Consider the following 10964-nt stretch of genomic DNA (forward strand, 5'->3'; position numbering starts at 1 on the left):
ATATTGCAGCCTGTTTTTCAGGATACATTGGAAAAAAATTGCAGCATCCAGCGATGTAATGGTAGAACGAAATCACTGAGTATGCCAATAGAATAGTCATTTTGAAAGGGAATCTCTTGGTATGTCTGTCTGTCAGTCTGTGTGTATGTCATGTATATCTGCGTGTCTGAGTGTGTGTTTTCTTTACAGACAGAGTGTGTTTTAGAGTGTGTTTTCTTTATAGACAGTGTGTTTTCTTTACGGACAGTGTGTTTTAGTGTGTTTTCTTTACAGAGAGTGTGTTTTAGTGTGTTTTCTTTACAGACAGTGTGTTTTAGTGTGTTTTCTTTACAGACAGAGTGTGTTTTAGTGTGTGTTTTCTTTACAGAAACTAGATGTTGGAATGGATTTCAGACAATAAGCCTGGCTGCCTGGCCTCCAAGCCTCCTATTGCTGCCTGACCTCCTATGTATGTCTTCATCAGAACAAGAAGAAATCAATACAACTCATGACTTAAGATGTGTCTAATATCCAATGGAACCAATTTACTACTAGACATACACATTAAACACATTCTTAGGGTTGTAAAGGAAGGTATATTACTGGAAACGTTCGAAACTACAATCATTTTTAAGGGAAAATCTTTCATTTTTTTGTAATTCATCACAAGACATCTAATGGCCCTTTTGGGTACTGCCAATTATCACAGGTGTCTATAATAATCTGGCCCTCCGTGTGGCCTTATCACATGTAAAATAATTGAATAAGATTATTTTAAAATAAAAAATAGGATGAAAAAGCTGTAAAACATMATCCTAAATACTGTATAAACCATCAACTTAATGAATACCATTGGTGTTTAATATGAGGGTTTCAGCATGAAATATCCTTTATATATTTAGCTATTTTCTCTTGAACCATGTGGTCTATCAACTAGAAACTCATGGACAATATGGACACAGATAAAAAATAAATGAATATTACTGAAGATTCTGGTAACTTTGATAAATTACCAAAAGCTTTGCAACTCGACACATTCCATAAAAAATAATACAGAATGTATTCTTCAACCCGACACATTCCCTAAAAAATAATACAGAATGCATTCTTCAACCCGACACATTCCCTKAAAAATAATACAGAATGTATTCTTCAACCCGACACATTCCCTAAAAAATAATACAGAATGTATTCTTCACCCCGACACATTCCCTGAAAAATAATACAGAATGTATTCTTCACCCCGACACATTCCCTGAAAAATAACACAGAATGTATTCTTCACCCCGACACATTCCCTAAAAAATAACACAGAATGTATTCTTCAACCCGACACATTCCCTAAAAAATAATACAGAATGTATTCTTCAACCCGACACATTCCCTAAAAAATAATACATGAAGAGGTGAAAGGGATGTGTTCAGTTTGTCTTTTCAGTTACAAGCAAGGTTAGAATGTTTCATGTAGCGCATGTTTTTATGGGTCAACAGTGTCCAGTGAATACAAATATCTGACCTGGTACAGGTGTCTTCTTTCTTTTTAACCCATAACCGTGTGTGTGAGGTGTATACTTTTGTTCCAGAGTAGATTTGTTTAAGACTACCAAGAAACACTTTGTGAGCCTGATTTAGCCCACTGCAGTAAAATGTTTTAAAATAGTAACTGTATGGTAACCCTGCTGTGTGTGCCTGTGTTTCTTTCAGGTGACACAGGTCCCTATAGAGTCATGTGATCAGTACGGGACGTGTGGAGAGTGCCTGAGCTCCGGTGACCCCCACTGTGGCTGGTGTGTCCTACACAACATGTGAGTATTCACTACACAACCACCACACTTTCACCTCTGAACCCTCATCTCTATGTCCACTGCTCAGTGTACACGTCTACCTGGTTGTTCATTGGCTGACTCAAAGCCCACTGTGACCCTCAGTAACCTTTGCTCTCAGTGACACAGTTAGCTAAACATTCTAACACACATTATGATCAGAGGTGCTTAGAACCTCGTCATCATTTGCTCTAGCGTGTTAGTGCCATTAGCCTACAACCCAAAGCAAATGATGTGATGGTTTATGACAGTATGTAAACAAACAATGAATGAAAGGCTACAGAGGCTAACCTGTGTGTATGTGGTGCTTTAAAGTAACTGATGCCTTTCAGCTATAGAACTGGTTCACAGCCAGGTGTCTGTCTTCTTGGTGTTGCGCATTAGTCTCTGATAACAACTAGATCACAGCTCTGTAACTCGCTTCAGCCACCCTATAGAGGAGCACCACCACACTCTGAGGTCACAGCTCTGTGAACTCTGCTTCACCCACCTATAAGGAGCACCACCACACTCTGAGGTCACAGCTCTGTGAACTCTGCTTCACCCACCTATAGAGGAGTCACCACCACACTCTGAGTCACAGCTCTTGAACTCTGCTTCACCACCTAGAGGATCACCACCACACTCTGAGGTCACAGCTCTTAAACTCTGCTTCACCCACCTATAGAGGAGTAACCACACACTCTGAGTCCCACAGCTCTGTAACTCTGCTTCAGCCACCTATAGAGAGTCACCACCACACTCTGAGGTCACAGCTCTGTGAAACTCTGCTTCACCCACCTATAGGAGTCACCACCACACTCTGAGGTCACAGCTCTGTGAACTCTGCTTCACCCACCTATAGAGGAGTCACCACCACACTCTGAGGTCACAGCTCTGTAAACTCTGCTTCACCCACCTATAGAGGAGTCACCACCACACTCTGAGGTCACAGCTCTGTAACTTCTCTTCACCCACCTATAGAGGAGTCACCACCACACTCTGAGTCACAGCTCTGTAACTCTGCTTCACCCACTATAGAGATCACCACCACACTCGAGTCACAGCTCTTTAAACTCTGCTTCACCCACCATAGAGAGTCGCACAGTCTCTGAGCCATAGAAGCCAGAGGACATCTGCTGGTGATTGCTGTTACTGCAAGACCATTTATAACTCAAGACAACAGACTCAGAGAGAGAGAGACAGAGAGAGACAGAGAGACAGAGAGACAGAGAGACAGAGAGAGAGAGAGACAAGAGAGGGAGAACGAAGAGAAGAAGAGAACAAGAGAGAAGAGAAGAGAGAGAGACAGAGAGAGGAAGTCGGAGAGAGGAGAAACTGAGTGATAGTAAAAGCAGTGCTGTATTTTTCCAGAACATGTCAGACTTAGTGATGAAAGCGAATAAATGGAGTTGAAGTGGCTGTGGTTAGAGGATTGAGCGGAGAGTGTTCTCTCTCTCTCTCTCCTTCTTTCTATCCTGATTTGATGCATAGCCCTCTAATCACAGACCACACTGTGAGAAAAGCTATAGCTGAATTGTGTGTCAGAGCCGCTAGCTGAATCATCATTATCGTAATGGCACCCCTGTAAAGTGCACTAAAGTCATTTACATCACTCCAATGCTGGGACAGGATAAATAATGCCTGGCGACAGATAATTCAGCATTTGCTCTCCTCCTTCAGGATGCAGGCAGGGTGTTCTGGGCGACAGTAACACCTCTATTATTTTGGGTAGCATACCTTCACTTAGATCATTAGCAGGCCATTAGAATTAACCTCAGTGGGTTCAGTGGGCTCGGATTGTAATCTCACTCATTCCTCTATAGACTGGGGACTGCTATAATCCTGCTCACTCGTGTTGTGTAACTGTTTATCCTGATGATGCTGAGATGATGCTGGGAGGAGATGGTGGATTTAGCCTTGTGACGAGAGGGCAGCGGGCAGGACTCAGAAGCAGTTGTTTTGTGGTGTTATGTGTGTGTGTGCGTGCGCGTGTGTGTTACTGCATCTGGGGTGAAGAGGTCAGCCCTGGTATCACGTCAGATCACCATCTGCTGTCTAACACTACGGTGGCCCACTTCCTGCCCAGTCTATCTGCCCTGCCACTGCCCTACCCTGCCCTACTCTACCCTCCCCTGCCCTGCTCCCTGCTCCCTCCCTACTCTACCCTGCTCTCTGCCCTACTCTACCCTGCTCCCTGCCACTCTACCCTGCTCCCTCCACTCACCTCTCCCTCCTCTACTCTACCCTCCCTGCCTACCTACCCTGCTCCCTGCCCTGCTCCCTGCCCACTCTCCACACCCTCCCTGCCTATCCCTGCCCTACTCTACCCTCCCCTGCCCTACTCTACCCTGCTCCCTGCCCTACTCTACCCGCTCCCTGCCCCTACCCTAGCTCCCGCCCGTCCCTGCCCTATCTACCCTGCTCCCTGCCCTACTCCTACCCCTTTCCCTGCCCTCCCTGCCCTACTCTACCCGCTCCCTCCCTACTCTACCCTGCTCCCTACTCCTACCCTGCCCTGCCCTACTCTACCCTCCCTACTCTACCCTGCTCCCTCCCTGATCCCTGCCCTACTCTACCCTGCTCCCCTACTCTACATTGCTCCCTGCCTACTCTACACTGCTCCCTGCCCTACTCTACCCTGCTCCCTGCCCTGCCCTGCCCTACTCACCCTGCTTCCTTGCCCCTACTCGACCCCTGCTCCCTGCCCTGCCCTGCCCACCCTGCCCTGCTCTCTGCCCTGCTCCCTGGCCCTGCTTGACCCTGCTTCCTGCCCTACTCGACCCTGCTCCCTCCCCTGCCACTGCCTACCCTGCCCCTCCCTGCCTACCCTGGCGTCCCTGCCCTACTCGCCCTACAGTACACAAGTATTCACCCCCCTTGGCATTTTTCCTATTTTGTTGCCTTACAACCTGGAAATAAAATGTCTTTTTTGGAGGGGTTTGTATCATTTGATTTACACAACATGCCTACCACTTTGAAGATGCWAAATATTTTTTCTTATGAACAAAGAAATAAGACAAAAAAACAGAAAACTGAGCGTGCATAACTATTCACCCCCCAAGTCAATACTTTGTAGAGCCACCTTTTGCAGCAATTACAGCTGCAAGTCTCTTGGGGTATGTCTCTATAAGCTTGGCATATCTAGCCACTGGGATTTTTGCCCATTCTTCAAGGCAAAACTGCTCCAGCTCCTTCAAGTTGGATGGGTTCCGCTGGTGTACAGCAATCTTTAAGTCATACCACAGATTCTCAATTGGATTGAGATCTGGGCTTTGACTAGGCCTTTCCAAGACATTTAAATGTTTCCCCTTAGTGTTGCTTTAGCAGTATGCTTAGGGTCATTGTCCTGCTGGAAGGTGCATCTCCATCCCAGTCTCAAATCTCTGGAAGACTGATACAGGTTTCCCTCAAGAATTTCCCTGTATTTAGTGCCATCCATCATTCCTTCAATTCTGACCAGTTTCCCAGTCCCTGCCGATGAAAAACATCCCCACAGCATGATGCTGCCACCACCATGGGGATGGTGTTCTCGGGGTGATGAGAGGTGTTGGGTTTGTGCCAGACAGCGTTTCCCTTGGTGGCCATAAAGCTCAATTTTAGTCTCATCTGACCGGAGTACCTTCTTCCATATGTTTGGGGAGTCTTCCACATCCTCCTTGCCTGGTCTGTGAGTTTTGGTGGGCGGCCCTCTCTTGGCAGGTTTGTTGTGGTGCCATATTCTTGCCATTTTTTTATAATGGATTTATTGATGCTCCGTGGGATGTTCAAAGTACTGTACTTATCCACAACTTTGTCCATGACCTGTTTGGAGAGCTCCTTGGTCTTCATGGTGCCGCTTGCTTGGTGGTGCCCCTTGCATAGTGGTGCTGCAGACTCTGGGACCTTTCAGAACAGGTGTATATATATACTGAGATCATGTGACAGATCATGTGACACTTATATTGCACACAGGTGGACTTTATTTAACTAATTATGTGACTTCTGAAGGTAATTGGTTGCACCAGATCTTATTTAGGGGCTTCATAGCAAAGGGGCTAAATACATATGCACGCACCACTTTTCCGTTTTTATTTTTTTTTATAGTTATTTTTTTCATTTCACTTCACCAATTTGGACTACAAATTACAGGTTTTAATGCAACAAAATAGGAAAAACGCCAAGGAATACTTATGAATACTTTTGCAAGGCACTGTACTCCCTGGTCCCTGCCCTACTCTACTCTGCCCTGCCCTGCTCCCTGCCCTGCCCTACTCTACCCAGCTCCCTGCCCTGCCCTACTCTACCCAGCTCCCTGCCCTGCCCTACTCTGCCCTGCTCCCTGCCCTACTCTGCCGTGCTCACTGCCCTGCTCTGCTCCCTGACCTACTCTGCCCTGATCGCTGCCCTGCCTTGTGAAAAGCTGTCGCTGGAGCTAATCCCAGTCTGTCTTTGACCCAGCGCTATATGGGTGTCGAGCCCCTGTCCCGCTTTATCTACTAGACATAGACACTGTGAAGTGAAATGCTGAGTTAGTAATGCAGTGCTCAGTGAGAGAGGTTGTTGTTTAGTCTGATAATGCATCTTATAGGGTCTGTTGACCAGAAGAGGCTGTTGATTCAGGGTGGAGGCTCTTGTTGAAACCTGCTGTAGATGAATGCATCTGTTTCCCCCCTTTCTGCATCATCCACCCTCCACCTCCTTCAACTAAACAGCATCTGAGTACTATGGCTTCATCCTCCACAGCTGTGACTGCCTGGCCACCATGGACACTTTCTTCCCCAAATCAATGTTGACTTAATGAAATTAGCCCTCCTTCTTCTCTCCAATGTTTGCTCCTTTTCCCCTGAAGGCGGTTGTCTGTCTGTGCCACCATGGAGCTCGGCTCAGCTAGGGTAGAGATGTACTGGCTCTTATTAAGATGCTCTCTCTCTCTCTCTCTGTCTCTCTCTCTCTTCTCTCATCCTCACTCTCTCATCCTCACTGTCTCGCTCTCTATCTCTCTCTCTCTCTCTGAGGGTGGCCTCTCTCTCTCTCTTTCCTCTCTGTAATCAGCTCTCCCAGACACTCAATTAGTTGGCTTGCCACACATAAACCACGGAGCGCTTTGACCAACCATCTCTCTCTCTCTCTCTGTCTCTTCTTTTCTTCTCTTCCAAACACACAGTTTTTTCCTCTAGTCTTTATACTATATGTTTTGCCACCATTGAAGCTCTGCATGTTAAGGTGGGAAATCAGGAACATGGCTGCACATTAGGCAGCTCTAGTGATGAGGACAGACTAGAGAGGCAGGCAGGGCTGGCCAGGAGAGGAGTATCTTCTTTCACTTCTTTCTTTCTTCTGTCCTCCCTTCTTTCTTCCACACTGGCCCGAGACTCCACACACAATGCTTTCATTGCCAGCAGCTGTTACAGACAGTATGGACCCATTGAAAGCTTCAAGAATGGGGGGAGTGAAAAAATGAGAGAGAGAGATAGAGAGAGCATTTGATGTCATATTCTCAGGTCCACAAAGTGAGCAGTGTTTTGATTGCAGTTCAAAGGAACATCATCATCTCAAGCGCTCTTCAGCTCTGACCGGCCCTGAATGGACCAACAGCTGTTGGTTAACTGGCGGTCTGCTCTGACCGGCCCTGAATGGACCAACAGCTGTTGGTTAACTGGCGGTCTGCTCTGACCGGCCTGAATGGACCAACAGCTGTTGGTTAACTGGCGTCAGCTCTGACCGGCCCTGAATGGACAACCTGTTGGTTAACTGGCGGTCTGCTCTGACCGGCCCTGAATGGACCAACAGCTGTTGGTTAACTGGCGGTCAGCTCTGACCGGCCCTGATGGACCAACAGCTGTTGGTTAACTGGCGGTCTGCTCTGACGGCCTGAATGGACCACAGCTGTTGGTTAACTGGCGGTCAGCTCTGACCGGCCCTGAATGGACCAACAGCTTGTTGGTTAAACTGGCGTCTGCTCTGACCGGCCCTGAATGGACCAACAGCTGTTGTTAACTGGCGGTCTGCTCTGACCGGCCCTGAATGGACCAACAGCTGTTGTTAACTGGCGGTCAGCTCTGACCGCCTGAATGGACCAACAGCTGTTGTTAACTGGCGGTCTGCTCTGACCGGCCTGAATGGACCAACAGCTGTTGGTTAACTGGCGGTCTGCTCTGACCGCCCTGAATGGACCAACAGCTGTTGGTTAACTGGCGGTCAGCTCTGACGGCCCTGAATGGACCAACAGCTGTTGGTTAACTGGGGTCACTCTGACCGGCCTGAATGGACCAACAGCTGTTGGTTAACTGGCGGTCTGCTCTGACCGGCCCTGAATGGACCAACAGCTGTTGGTTTAACTGGCGGTCAGCTCTGACCGGCCCTGAATGGACCAACAGCTGTTGTAACTGGCGGTCAGCTCTGACCCCTGAATGGACCAACAGCTGTTGGTTAACTGGCGGTCTGCTCTGGGACCCCTGGAATGACCAAAGCTGTTGGTTAACTGGCGGTCAGCTCTACCGGCCTGAATGGACCAACAGCTGTTGGTTAACTGGCGGTCTGCCTGACCGCCTGAATGGACCAACAGCTGTTGTAACTGGCGTCAGCTCTGACCATGTCTTAACCACTCAGAGCAGTAAACGGTCTAGTGCAGTGTCACTCTATTCCTGCAACCCCTGCACGATTACCTACCTAATCACTCTGAAGATGCTTTACCTTCTCATGTTTACCACATTACAAGGGGGGGTTGATGATCAGATTTGTCAGGATTATAGTTTGGGTTTGATCCAAAGAGGAGATGTGTAGGGTGAGGAGGGTCACCCAGAATGAAAGCATGTCACTTCCGATGGACGGCCACACTACTAATTCTGGTGGAGGTAGCTTAGTGGTTAGCGCGATGGCCAGTAACTGAGGGTCCTGGTTCAAATACTGAGCCGACAAGGTGAAAAACTGTCGATGTGCTTTGGCAAGGTACTTACTTCAAGGGTGGGTTTACTACATGGCTGACCCTGTTAAAACAACACATTTCACTGTACATATCTGGTGTATGTGAAAATATACATATTTTATTTGGGGGTGACTTAAAGTGCAGGGAGACTAGTTAGAGGAAATAGTGAAATAGCCATACAGTAACCACAACATTATGTACAATTAATAAAAATATAAACCGCAGATGTAAAGTGTTGGTCCCATGGTTCATGAGCTGAAATAAAAGATCCATTTTCCAAGCACAAAAAAAATTTTTCAAAAACTCAACAAAAGCAAAACAAAAAAAGCCCCCTTTTTTTTTATGTTTCAAGAAAAATCACAAATTTGTTTACGTCCCTGTTAGTGAGCATTTCTCCTTTGCCAATATAATCCATCCACCTGACAGGTGTGGCATACCAAGAAGCTAATTAAACAGCATGATCATTACACAGGTGCACCTTGTGCTGGGGCAATGAAAGGCCACTCTAAAATGTGCATTTTTGTTACACAACACAATGCCACAGATGTCTCAAGTTTTGAGGGAGCATGCAATTGGCATGCTGACTGCAGGAAGGTCCAACAGAGCTGTTGCCAGGAAATGTAATGTTCATTTCTCTACCATAAGCCATCTCCAACGTCATTTTATAGAATTTGGCAGTATGTCACAACCGTAGACCATGTGTAACCACGCCAGCCCAGGACCTCCATATCCGTCTTCTTCACCTGTGGGATCGCGTGTATGGCGTCGTGTGGACAAGCGGTTTGCTGATGTCAACGTTGTGAACAGAGTGCCCCATGGTGGCGGTGGGATTATGGTATAAGCTACGGACAACGAACACAATTGCATTTTGTCAATGGCAATTTAAATGAATATACAGAGATACCGTGACGAGTTCCTGAGGCCCATTGTCGTGCCATTCATCTGCCGCACTCAATGAATGTTTTAGCATGATAACGCACGGCCTCATGTCGCAAGGAACGGTACACAATTCCTGGACGCTGAAAATGTCCCAGTTCTTCTATGGCCTGCATACTCACCAGACATGTCACCCATTGAGCTTGCTAGGGATGCTCTGGATCGACGTGTACGACAGCATGTTCCAGTTCCCGCCAATATCCAGCAACTTCACACAGCCATTGAAGAAGAGTGGGACAACATTCCACAGGCCACAATCAACAGCTTGATCAACTCTATGCGAAGGAGATGTGTTGTGCTGCATGAGGCAAATGGTGGTCACACCAGATACTGACTGGTTTTCTGATACACACCCCTACTTTTTCATTAAGGTGTCTGTGACCAACAGATGCATATCTGTATTCCCAGTCATGTGAAATCCATAGATTAAGGCCTAATGAATTTGTTTCAATTGACTGATTTACTTATATGAACTGTAACTCAGTAAAATCTTTGAAATTGTTGCATGTTGTGTTTATATTTTTGTTCAGTGTAAAATTTATGTTAGGCAGCGACAGGGCAGGGTGGTAGCCGTAGAATTGTAATGCTGTCCAATGACTTGTGTCCGACTGGCAGCCCAAAGTCTTACTACATCACCACCTCCGTCAGGGTTTGGGTTGAGGCCCAAATCTTAGTTCAGAGGAAAGATTTGCGGAGTGGCGCCTTAAATAGAGTTCTATAATTATGCTATTTCAAATGATTTGTCTGATCTACTAGGGCTAATTAAAAAGTCATATTTATTACCGCATAATTGCAACACGCTTAGCCACATGGGCACTGTTCTTTCCATTGGTAAGGTACACTTTGACCGCATATGTGTATTTGAATTACCGTAATTTGCAAAACACGCAATTGAATGGCCACTGTTTCAGGTAGATCACTTTGACTCATGTATTTGATGGAGTCTATAATCAGTGCGCGAAGTGTAGTCTATAGATCCAGTAAGCTTAGTTAGTCCTTGATCAAATTGTGTTTTTTTGTGAGCCTAAGTGTAGTCGTATAGACTCCAGTAAGCCTAAGTGTAGGTATTTGACTAAGTAAGCTAAATGCAGGCCTATATACTCCAGTAAGCCTAAGTGTAGTCTATAGTCCATAGCCTGGGTTAGTCCTATAGACTCCAGTAGGCCTAAGTGTAGGCCTATAGACTCCATGAGCCTAAGTGTAGGCCTATGGACTCCAGTAAGCCTAAGTGTAGTCCTATAGAGGTACAGTAAGCCTAAGTGTAGTCCTATTGGAACTCCAGTAAGCCTAAGTGGTAGTCTATAGACTCCAGTTAAGCCTAAGTGTAGGCTATGGATCCA

At 46.5% G+C, this 10964-nt stretch overlaps 1 long non-coding RNA gene across 1 annotated transcript in view; it reads left to right on the top strand.

Annotated features, from left to right (window-relative positions):
• The first annotated feature begins 1680 nt into the window (after positions 1 to 1680).
• LOC139024658 (uncharacterized) overlaps positions 1681 to 10964 on the top strand; it is a 34741-nt gene continuing 25457 nt past the window's right edge. Inside the window, exon 1 of the long non-coding RNA XR_011475988.1 lies at positions 1681 to 1784. This is a non-coding gene — a long non-coding RNA (uncharacterized lncRNA). The remainder of the gene's footprint in view (positions 1785 to 10964) is intronic.

This window comes from Salvelinus sp. IW2-2015, unplaced genomic scaffold, assembly GCF_002910315.2.
Source record: "Salvelinus sp. IW2-2015 unplaced genomic scaffold, ASM291031v2 Un_scaffold1754, whole genome shotgun sequence".
NCBI lineage: Eukaryota > Metazoa > Chordata > Actinopteri > Salmoniformes > Salmonidae > Salvelinus > Salvelinus sp. IW2-2015.